Raw genomic sequence first — 11,963 nt, forward strand, 5'->3', positions numbered from 1 at the left:
GTGGCGAGGGAGGGATTAGTGGAAGCTGGATTAGTGCTGAAGTGTAAAGTGCTTTGAAACCTTTAACTTGGGTTGGCATGTTACCATTCTGAACTAATGCCTCATTATTTTCAGAAACCCGCCAGTTCAAATTCGATGTGCTATGTGTTTGTCCATTGTCTGTTAATGTCCAGGTAATTCACCTCAAAGTGCAATGATGTCTACTCTTGTCTTTCTCCTTCATGTGGTTTATGTATGTGCCCTGCTTTGAGCCTTAGATCAATGTAAATGTAAAAATATAAACACAAGACTTGAGATGTTCCATTCTTAACATCTTGAAATATTTTTGCACAGATTCCAAATAGTAGCATTTATACATATTACTTGCATCGGAGAAGGTTTAGGAAGTTGTGGAGGAGAAATCTGAAGATGTTTTAGAAAAATGAGGAAGCGTCGAGAAGAAAAGAGGAATTGTAGGAATGGGAGAAGTATGGTTGTCCGTGACATTGTGCCCATTGTACTAAAAAGACTCCTATTTCATTAAGATCCCAAATAAAACTCCTGAAATGTTACTAGATTAATGAACACAGGTGACAAGGGTTATTGCCACATGGATCCTGACCAACAGAATGTGTCTATGTGACTGCCATATACCCTCCCATCTGTTGTCCATGCAAGCAGATCTGAGGAGTCAGCAGGACATATACACACGATTATTTAATTTGATTATACATTCACGTTCAACTATTGATATCAGGATTAATGCTTAGCTTCGTTAAGATATATTTTTAAGAATCTAGAACCTTTTTGGCCATAACATACCCGTTATATGGCCCTTTATACTGTCTAGTTTAAAAGGATATTCGTTAACTCACCAGGATGAACACTGTTACCAGGTATTAAGACTTTCCTCTAAAGACCATGAAGACTGCTTGGTGTATGTTGATGAAACTGATTTCAAACTGATGCCCTAGTTTACATCAAAATAGAATTTCCTTGATAAATTAATTTCATTGTGTTCAATTATGATAATTTATTATTATTTTTATTATTATTTTTCAGGTCCCTGCAAGTCACGGTCAAGTCTGATTCATTTCTTGAACGCCTTCTTCTGGTAAGGCTACTTTTACCTTTACGATCTTGATTCACGAGGTATCAGGATAAATGGAATCCTATGGAGTATTCGTCTTTTCATTCATGTTGATTATGGCAAGCTTGGGATTCGCACCTTTGGTGCAGAATGAAAAAGGTGTTCTCTGATCTTGCCTCAGGCTCGAACCACAGATTTTGAGCAGTCTGTTTTGTTAAGAGGGGAATCGGTCATAAATTGTTTTTGTGAGCATCTTGGGAAGAAGACCGAAAGATTCAGTGAAAAACCGTAAGGTCCTTGTGCAAGACGGTCACTTGAGAGTTCTTCCATGTGCATAGCGGTAGCTGTGTTATAAACTTCTACCTTAGGCCTATTTCCATCACGCCTTCAGCACTCAGCTTATTAGGTGTTCAGAGCTATTTTCTTCTTTTGAAAAGTATTGAATCGGCACGGAGAGCTCAGTTTGAAATTTGGCCACTAAATTGGCTTCTAAAGAGGAAAGCAGTCCTTATTGTTCCTGCAATCATAAAGTTTGAAAAGACAATGAATACATTTCCTCCTGCCATTTGGTGCAATCTTTCAAGATTGTGCTATTTGGAAAAATGAAGCAAACCAGACAACATGAATGGCTTGACTTGATTGTGTCTAGTTTCTCAGACAATTCAAATACTCTTCTTGAATACAAGGCTTCCGTTTTCTCTTGCCTAACTGTAATACCCCAATAATTGTAACAATGATTGTGGTGAACTCGTGCTTACAAAATGCAGGTGTTCCTAAAAGCGGATTGCATTCTCTGCATGATGAACAAAATTGAAGCTTATACCGAGCAGGGTGAACCATTTCCTTGCCGAGACAAGCCGTCTCCAAGGCACGTTGGTCAAGCAGAAATGCGATTCCGTTAGACATTTCTAAAGTGATCAACAGCGTTTGTATACACTCCACTGGATGCAGTCAGGCAATCTACGTCCGCATGTGCACAGTAGATTGAGGCAACGGCTGATTCCTCCACTTGCATCTCATCAACTCTGTACTGAGGGACGAGCAATTAGAATTGCATGGAGTAATTACAACAGCACTGATGCAGTATCTGCCCATACTCTCTGACCATCAAAATTCACAAGGGACAGAGCACTTTATCCGATAGCATGCATACACCGTAACTGCAATGCTGCTGATATGCGTCCCAAGCTAAGAATGTCCAGGTGATGGTTAGACTAATTACTATTTCAGTAACATTGATCAAGCCTGTGTTGTACCCACACCCCACCACTCTCACATAATGGAGATGTACTGTTAATTGTACGGCTAAGTCCAAAATAGATGCAATTGAACAGGGTACTGGCACACCTCGGACTGCTATTTAAAAATAAATGCCATGAGGTCTTTATGTCCAAAACCTCAGTGCAGGTTCGACAACCAGCTTTGTCCCAATAATAATAATGCTACACTTTGAGATGCATTGCTCCCTCCCCTCCCCCCCCCTCTGCTGGCACATAGCTAGAAGGGAAGTATTTAGTCGCATCTGACCCTGAGTCAGAATCAAACTAAGACGAGACAATTCAGAAGCAGGCACGTTGTCGACTTCCCTCTCGACGCTCAATGGTAATAGCAATAAATGTTGGACTTACATTGAGATGGGAAATAGTTTTGTGGTTGAGCAATTCTGAGAGTAAGGGTTGGAAGGTTAACTGGCAGCTCAAAATATTTTCATGAAGGTAGTACAAAGAGCCAGTGACAATACATTTTGATGATATCAAAGCTCTCAGCAAGCCATGACAATGTTTGTGCATGTTGAGCAATGACTCGCACCAGTTTAATGGTTGATCATTACAGGGAGGTCTTGCATTACAAAGCGAGGCATCTGGTTATTGTATTAACAGGATTTTCTGATATTCAGAGACTATGGTATGGATTTGTGGCAAACTGGGGCTAATAGTTTGAGCTTCGTGTGACTAATCAACTTCTAAACTCCTGGTGTGTCCTTTTGTACCACTGCCATTATGCTTTGCCAAGAAGGTGATGCAGTGTATCATACTGGGGAAAAGTTTCTAGGATGAAAATTGAGAACAGCTTGCACACAATGTTCACCACACTGCATCCGGTGAGATTTAACCACCAGTAGTTCCACATTTCCCACTCATCCACCCCCTGTACGTGGATATATAACAGTAGGGATTGGTTTCACCGTTGCCATACCATTTTGCATGGCTTGGTTAATTGGCTGCTCCTGGGACATTGCAAGGAGAATGTTTCTACTCTTGAGTTTTTATCTTGGTATTTGCAGATTGGGATGCTGTGTGTGAGCTACTTATCACTAAGTCACCATCCAGGCCCATGTTTGTCTTGGTCGTTGAGACTTGTATTCCTGATCTTTTCTGTGCAGCATTTGCTTAAATGAATTTGGCTTTTCACTGCTAAAACTCCATCAGCACGTGGTGCATTAATGTTCAATTGAATACGTGAACAGAATGAATGAATAACACTTTCTTGTGGACTGAGGAATATTTCAAGGTCAAAGAAAAGGAATGCTGTGTGTTCCGCCATTTCTGGGCTCGTCCATTTTGTGTGAATACACAGGGGTGATGAAGCATCAAGAAATCCACAGTATGCACAGATCAGTCCATTTATTTTTTATTAACCCCTTCTCTAATTCTAAAAACAAGGTTTTAATTTTTGGGGGGATTTTTGTTATTTTTTAACATTGATCTGAGGCTGATGGTGCAGGAAAAGGACGTTGGTAGACATCATTGTATTGTAAATGCGGATTACAAGATTAGTAGGCAATGGACAAATTAATACGTGCAGTACGTATTTAGGGTTTGAATCTGAACTCCCTATGTTAATATGAGTCATCGCTTCAGATGAGAACTTTAAACCAGGTAAACCAATAAGCCATCTCTTTAGGGATGACTAACAATACATTGAAAGTTATTTTTCAATATTGCAATTGTTTTTGTTTGTTTTTTAAACCAAGAGCTAGGTTTGCAACTGAGTGTAGAAAGGTCGATCAAAATAATAACGTGCCACCTGCCTGGGCCGGGGATGCATGCATGCCTCCCATCTTCCTACAAACGCTGCAAGCCGGTGGCATATTTAACACGACCATTCCATATAATCACTGTTTCGATCGGGTAATTTCCAGTCCACTGTGTGATCCCGCGCAAGTCGCCGATCGTTCCGCAATGATCGGTTGTGTGCACAAACAGGCTGGTCTCCCGAGACTCAGTCTCTACACATTGCACTTCTAATCCCACTCATGATATCTACGTGAAAACTAAATAATACACAGGGAGGGCAAGAAATATTGATGGAAAAATACAAGTAGAGCAGTGAGCTACAAGTTAATGAAAATAACGAGGGAAGTGAAAAAGCAATGGGTAACCTGAAATGGAAAGCAAAAGAGAATAGAGCAAAGAGGATAACATTGACAAGTGAGATGATGAAAAACAGCAACAAGAAAAAAGGTCTTTAATGGAAGAGAAAAAGTGACATGAAGAAGTATAGGATGGTAAGATGTAAAGGAATGCAAATGAGGGGGAGGTCGTGGATGTTGCGGTGGGGGGGGGGAGGATGGCACATGCACACACATATGCACAGCCACACGCAGGATACATGATTGAGTATGCAGGAATCTTTTCATTTTCAGGGTGCCAGTAATGGCTTGCCTCCTCTTTGCAAAAGACACTGGAGGATCTTGAACATCTACCTACTAATACTTGCCATCAGGACATCCAGCTTGACTTGACGTTCTTCTGATGAATGAAACACTAGGAGGACTGTTTAAATTTGGGTTGATATTCCAGCACTGGCTATAGACAGCCCAGGGACGAGTGGTGGGGGTCAGCCATTTTGATTACGTAGAGTAAAAAAAAACAGGAACAAGACTAGATAGAAGGGCATTCGGCAGAGTGCATACCTCCGCCAGGCTGGTTGGTTTCCGTTTTGTATCCCACTGATAGGCCGGATCTGGATTCGGAAACGAACCAAAATTTAATCAGCTTGCTCTGGTCACCGAACCAACTTATCCACCAAGTTTCGTTTGAATCCGACCATAACTTTTTGAGATATCCTGCTATATATATTGTTTTAGCCTTATCACTCAATGGTGAAAAATCACTTTAAAAATTCTCAGATCCGGATCTGGATTCAGATCTTCACCAAAATCGAATAAATTCTTCCTTGTAAAATACCCAACCTGCCCACCGAGTTTATCCGAATCCATCCACAACCTCTTCAGAAATCCTGCTATACGTCAGTTTTGGTCCTATCTCTCAATGGTGAAAAATCACTTAAATTAAATATAAAAAAATAAAAAATAAAAAAAATTAAATTCTCGGTTCCAGATCTGGATCCGGATCCGGATCGTCACCAAAATCTTATCATTTCATCCTTGTCACATATCCAATCTCTCCACCAAATTTTGTTTGAATCCGTCCACAACTTTTTGAGATATCCTGTTCACAGACACCTAGACAAACAAAGACAGACCCATGGGTGAAAACATAACCTCCATCCACCTTCAGTGGCAGAGATAATAAGAGGTTGGAGTGCAGAAAAGAAGCAGGGAAACGAGCAAATTAGTTGGTAGAGTTTCCTTAATTAATGATAAAAATGCTCATTACTCGTTAATGTTTATTCATTAATATATTTCTTGAAAATTATAACTACATAATCATAATTGTGCATCTGTAGTATATATTGGATTGCGTGGAAATGCAAGTTTGATATGCTTATAACGGTTGGTTAGACAGGGTAAGCTGTGAGAATGTGCCAGGCTTTAATATCTGGGAGTTTTCTTTTGTAAGCATGAAAGACAGCTGTGACTAACAGGTTTTGGGCTCGCATATTATAATGGTGGCAGCACTGGGGAAAAGAGCCAATTTTCATTTCCCAAACTGTTTTCATGAGCAGAACAACTTGCTTAGATAGTAAGGATGCTGAAGCTAGAAGTTTAAATTGTCTGATAGGCGTGTTAATGGAAAAAAATCGTTAAATAAGAAGTGATTAAACTGCAAAAAAAACTTGAAAACTGTGTGTGACATTAGGCCAAAAAAAAATGTTGCATTGGCGTAACGGGTCACTGAAAAATAGGGTAGGTCGGTCGGGATCTTTTTTTTTTATTATTTATTTTTTTTTCTTAATAAATCCCTCCCAAAATCTCCCCCGGCTCGAGTAACACCCTTTTTGTCGGCGGGTTCTGTCCGAAACACTTCCGGGTTTTTGCGATCGCGATCGCGATCGCGATCGCAATCAACAAGATACTTGAAATCGATAGCAAAAAAAACCAAAAAAAAACGTAGGGTCGGCGGAATTTTTAGGGTCGGGCGGGTTACGCCAATGCAACATTTTTTTTTTTTTGGCCTTAGGAGGTAACCACGACGGTGTGAAGAAATTACATTTTGAATCTCTTCTTGTGCTGATTTGTCCATTGTCTTTTTGTTGATTGATTTCTCCAATGTCTCCTCATGCCCTTGCAATTCCTGTTTCCTCATGATGTTTCCTCATGTCATTTCCATGCATGTGTGGAGGTTGGGGAATGATGCAGCATGCAGTAAGTGCATGCTCAGTTGCATTGGCAGCAGGAAGGTATAGGTGGCAGGACAATTAATTGCTGGTGGTGGTAGTGGAGACGATGCAGTGTGAGGTGATGAAATTGATGGGGAGTAGAGGAGAGTGAGGAGGAGGAGGAGGCCGATTGTCGAGAGGTGCTGTTTCTAAGAGAGGGTCAGGTAATGAGGTGGAAGGAGGAGGGTGAAGGGAAGAGGTTTGCCAAATCCTTGTAATTGGCAGCCGGTGGCACACAGAAAGCAGCAAATGGTATTACCGGAAGAGATCTGTATGACAAAGTTGCAGCATGACATTGTCATCTGGTCAGTGGCAACAACGCAGGGTCATCTTTGGGTAGTTATCAGCTCTTTTGGAGGAGAACATTGAGGATGTCCGTGAGATCAAGAGAGGAGAGTATACTGAGCAGGAGGCAGAGTATCAGGAGAACAGTTGGTGAGTTTATTCTCAGCCATTTGAGTGTGGGATGTGGAGGATATCTTTGTGATTCCTTTTATGTGTTTCTTGCTTGACTTGGAGCGTGTGAGACGGTAAGAAGGAAGATGTGTGAGAGAGTGGCTCAGGTCATGGTAAAAGGCTTGCTCACTCTGAATTCGGTAGAAGTTATAATGGAGGCAGGTCAAACGATGTAGGTTGAGGTTTGTTGTTTGGTGGTTCCTTCTGCTGAGCAAGGAATATGTATTGAAATAGCATGTTTTTTTGTGTATGGTTGTGTGTTTTGAGTACAGTGTATGTTGTGAAGCTAATTGTTAGTTGGTGAAAAAAAAACTTTTTTGCCAAGTCTGTCTGTCTGTCTGTCTTTGTCACACGATTTTTGGCCACAGTTTTCAAGCAATCACTCTGAAATTTTTTGTGTACGTATGTGACCAGCCCAGTACAGCAACTCTTAATTTTGGTGAAGATTCGAATCCGGATCCGGATCTGATTTTTTAAATTGATTCTTCACCATTGAGAGATAGGGCTAAAGAACTAATATAGAGTACGGTATCTCAAAAAGTTGTGGACGGATTCGAATGAAACTTGGTGGACACATTGTGTGTGTGACCGCGACGTCTTGATTCGATTTTGATAACGATCCAAATCCAAATCTGGAGACGAGAATTATTTAATTTTTAACTGATTCTTCACCATTGAGAGACGTGGCTAATATAAAGGCGATATTGCATGATACATCAAAAAGTTGTAGATGGATTCCACAGAAACTTTGTGGAGAGATTGGGTGTATGACAAGGACAAATTGATTCAATTTTGGTGAAGATTCGAATCCGGATACGATTTTTTTTTTACGTGATTCTTCAACATTGAGAGATAGGGCCAAAAAGAATGTATAGCATGATATCTCAAAAAGTTGTGGATGAGTTGTGACAACACTTGGTGAATGAGTTGGTGAGGTGACAAGTACAAGCCAATTCGATTTTGGTTCAGGTCTGGATTTGGATCCGACCTATCAATGGGTTCCACAATGTAAACTGTTCAGCCTGGCGGAAGTATGTGCTCTACCGAGTGCTGTTCTGTTTCGCCAAGTTGTCACTCTGAGTTATTCTTCATTTGGTTGTTTGGTGGTTCCTTCCTTCTGCCAAACAGGAGTGATGACTGATCATGAAATATGTATGGTTTTCTGTTGGAGATGTGTAGTGTCGTTTGTTGGTGTTGTTTTTGTTGTTGGTTTTGTGTGTGGTTGTTGTTTTATTGTGAGGTTAGTTTGTTGGTTGGTTGCTCCGGCATATATTTCTGGGGCAGTGGATTCTGGGAGAGGAAGTTGTTTTGTTGTTGTGATTTGTGTTCTTACTGACCGGGTGTGGTGGTACACATGTATCCATGTGTGGTTGCTGCATGTGGAAGCCTTATGTGTCTGCTGGCCCACCTCAGTGGAATGTATCGAGGTTCAAGGACCGAAATGGGATGATCCTGAGGACTTTGACTGAAGAACCAGCCAGTGAGGCACACTTGTGGCCCAGGTGTTTTTAAATTGTATATCCATACAGTGGGGTGCAAAAGCATACGGGCAAGTAGGAGGAGATAAAAACTGGTTGGTAGGAATCAAAAGCGGGATTTATTTTATTTCTTTATTTATATATTTATTAGACGTGGTCGGAAGTGAAATGATACTGTGCGTGGAATCCTGTAGGGTTGTGACGTTGCCTCCAGTGAGGGAAAGCTCATTATCTCACACATCCTTGCATGTCGTCCTAATATCCCAAATGATTTTGGGGTATTAGGAGAAGAAATGAACGAAAATAACGAAAATAATGAGAAACTGAAAATCAGAGTGATACCTTGCATATTGGCTTGAGTTCGCTACGGGTCTATCATTCTGTGTCGATCCTTCTGTGAAAATCCTTGGAAGTGGAATGGAAGGGAAACATTGCTTTTCTAAAATTGATCGTACTTTCCATCCAATACGCGTTTTGACGATACTAAAATGGGTCTGCGGGTTTTCTGAAACAAAATGGGTCAAACCCATGAATTTCAAACACGAATATGTCATAATATAAAAGATATTGTTACGGTTCCAGGAACCGTATGCATTCAAACATACAGGTGCCCCGAAGTTAGTTATGCCGTTAAGTATATGTGTAGACAGAATCCCTCCTTGTGTGTAGTGGGAAATCAAAGGGGTGCGTTGCGATGTTTTTTTAGTTATGGTAATAAATCTTTATTTCCCCTCTTATTTGAACCTCAGTACCTTTTTCTCGCTTTCCGAGGCGAAATTTTTGTGAGGTACCTTTTTTTTGGCCAGTGCAGTCACGCGTGGAGGGGGCGGGCTCTCGGCATAGCTGAAGTTCCGCCCAGAAAGGCTGGACCCATGGACACCCTGTCCAATCAGGGCAGACAGTGACGTCAGTTTTCACCAAGGCCCCGCCCCGCTGAGGGAGGTCGATGGACTACGAATGGACTCTCTGAGACGCGCGTTCGTTGGAGTTCAGTAAAAAGGCTTGGTTCAGTTATGCATTCGCTGGGGGCATTCGTTGGAGTTTTGCTGGAGTCTTGAGTTCGGTGTACGAGGAGGATCGACAGACTGAGAGTTTTTTCACTAGTCTGTGGGTGGTGGTGCATGGCCGTTCTTCGTTGGTCTGTGGGTGGTTGCGCATGGCCGTTCTTCGTTGGTGGAGCGATCCGTCTGGTCTATTCCAATAACGACCGAGGACACCCAACCTCGACCGGGTCTCTCGCTGGGTCCTGTCCGCGACCCTAATCCCCGCCCTGGGACTCCGCTCTGCTCCGCTCGAGTTCCTCCGCGGACACGAGCCCCACGCATGTGACTGCGGGCCGAGCTGCACGACCATTGGCAGGTGCTGCACCATGGAGCAGCCACTCTCTCCAACGTGCAGGTACCCAGCCGAGCTGCGACCCCAGGTCGTCTCTCTCCCTGGCTGCGAGGTTCCTTGGAATTCACCTGGGTTTTATTTTCATCTGTGTGTGTCTGTGTGTGTGGCGCTGTCTGCTAACTACAACTGCATAAGTGTTTTCGATCATTGTAAATCTCCTGTATGTCCACGATAAGCTTGCTCTGTGTCCTTCTTGCTGTAAATAAAACAATTGTAGAAATGTTCCCAGTTCGTTTCCGTCCTTTATTTCATTGGTCCAGCATGGTTCGGATCTGAGTTTTAGCCGGGTCTTTGTTCCCGTTAATCTGCTCATCGTAGCCGGCACGGCTTTGGCAGTTCTGCTCGACTGCACCCGAACCGGAGTTGGTAGTCGGTAGTTGGAACTCTACTGCAGTGGGTAGAGTGACCCGGTTCGAGCAAGACGTGCTGAGCGCGTGGTTCCCCGGTAGACGACACCGCGTGGTTAATTAGGTAAATTGGTTCTAGACAAAAAGACCCTACGCTACGCGATGGAGATATTGGCGTCCACGGTCAGTTAAGCTACCCGCCGCCTCACGGAGTTATCCATGAGCGACGGCCTACAATTACAGGAGTCTGGTGGGAGACGACGTAACTTCCCCCACCTTGCAGTGATTCTCACCACCAGTCCCCAGCCCGCAACAGTTTTGGTAGTCAGGAGCGGGATTCGAACCCCTCCGCTCTCACAGAGAAATTTATGGGATTCGGACCAGGGATGTGCTTGGCAACCCCCCCCCTTTCCCTCCAAAATTAAGAGCAAGATCCAAATTTTATATAATTCTCAGTACGAACCATGGCGGACCAAGACGAACTGGTACAGGTGGGTTCTGATATAATGATAAAGGAATCCGTGGCTCAGGACAACACCTGTGAGGAAGATCTTTCCCTGCAGCCAAACCCAGAGGTAGCATTGGTGGCAACAGCGGCAATGCTTTGGGACCCCCTGCATCAAATTTCCCCCACAGAGAACATAACAATCCCTGTCGGGTCTACGCCCGATCGTGGCGGATCGACTCCACCGAGGCCATTTGACTTGAGCCAGTTGGTGGAGATACTAACACCAATGAAGGGCGAACTGAAAGGAGATCTGCAAAACATAGAAAAACGCATGGATGGGAATATGCAAAATTTAATAAACCAAATGGATGCGAATATGCAAGCATTGAAAGGGGATATGCAAAGCATGGGAATACACTTACAAACGCAAATGAAGGTGGGTCAGGAAGAAATGAAGGCGGAGCTGGCAAAGGTTAAGAGGGAAATGCAAAACGTGGACCAGAAAATGGCGGATGAGATCAGTGCTGTACGTGAGGAAATGACCGAGTTGAAAGGGAGTGTGAAAGGTGTTTGGACCACAATGAAGACGGTTAAGGAAGAAGTGACGGATAAGATACCAGACACCCGGAATTGTAGGCCGTCGCTCACAGATAACTCCGTGAGGTGGCGGGTCGCTTCACCGACCTTGGACGCCAATACCTCCACCGCATAGTGTAGGGTCTTTTTGTCTAGAACCAATTTTCCTAATTGACCACACGGTGTCATCTACCAGGGAACCACGCCCTCGGCACGTCTTGCTCGAACCGGGTCACTCAACTGACTGAGGTAGAGTTCCATCTACCGACTACCAACTCTGGTTCGGGTGCAGTCGAGCGGAACTGCCAAAGCCGTGCCGGCTCGGATGAGCAGATTAACGGGAACAAAGACCCGGCGAAAACTCAGATCGAAACCATGCTGGACGAATGAAAGAAAGGACGGAAACGAACTGGGAACATTTCTACAATTGTTTTATTTACAGCAAGAAGGACACAGAGCAAGCTTATCGCGGATATACAGGAGATATGCAATGATCGAAAACACTTATCCAGTTGTACTTAGCAGATGGCGCCACACACACAGACACACACAGACAAAAATAAAACCCAGGTGTATTCCAAGGAACCTCGCAGCCAGGGAAAGAGACGAGCTGGGGTCACGGCTCGGTT

The 11,963-nt window shown here is 43.2% G+C and overlaps 1 protein-coding gene and 1 long non-coding RNA gene across 2 annotated transcripts in view; both read left to right on the forward strand.

Annotated features, from left to right (window-relative positions):
* Positions 1-11,963, forward strand: part of SYT1 (synaptotagmin 1) — a 671,970-nt gene that overhangs the window by 177,681 nt on the left and 482,326 nt on the right. The window lies entirely within an intron of this gene.
* The window catches only part of LOC147034791 (uncharacterized), a 57,438-nt gene that overhangs the window by 6,987 nt on the left and 38,488 nt on the right, over positions 1-11,963 (forward strand). Inside the window, exon 2 of the long non-coding RNA XR_015060267.1 lies at positions 1,042-1,093. This is a non-coding gene — a long non-coding RNA (uncharacterized LOC147034791). The remainder of the gene's footprint in view (positions 1-1,041; positions 1,094-11,963) is intronic.

The sequence above is a fragment of the Eptatretus burgeri genome, chromosome 1 (assembly GCF_056783735.1).
Source record: "Eptatretus burgeri isolate ZD-2024b chromosome 1, Ebu_testis_v1, whole genome shotgun sequence".
Lineage (NCBI taxonomy): Eukaryota > Metazoa > Chordata > Myxini > Myxiniformes > Myxinidae > Eptatretus > Eptatretus burgeri.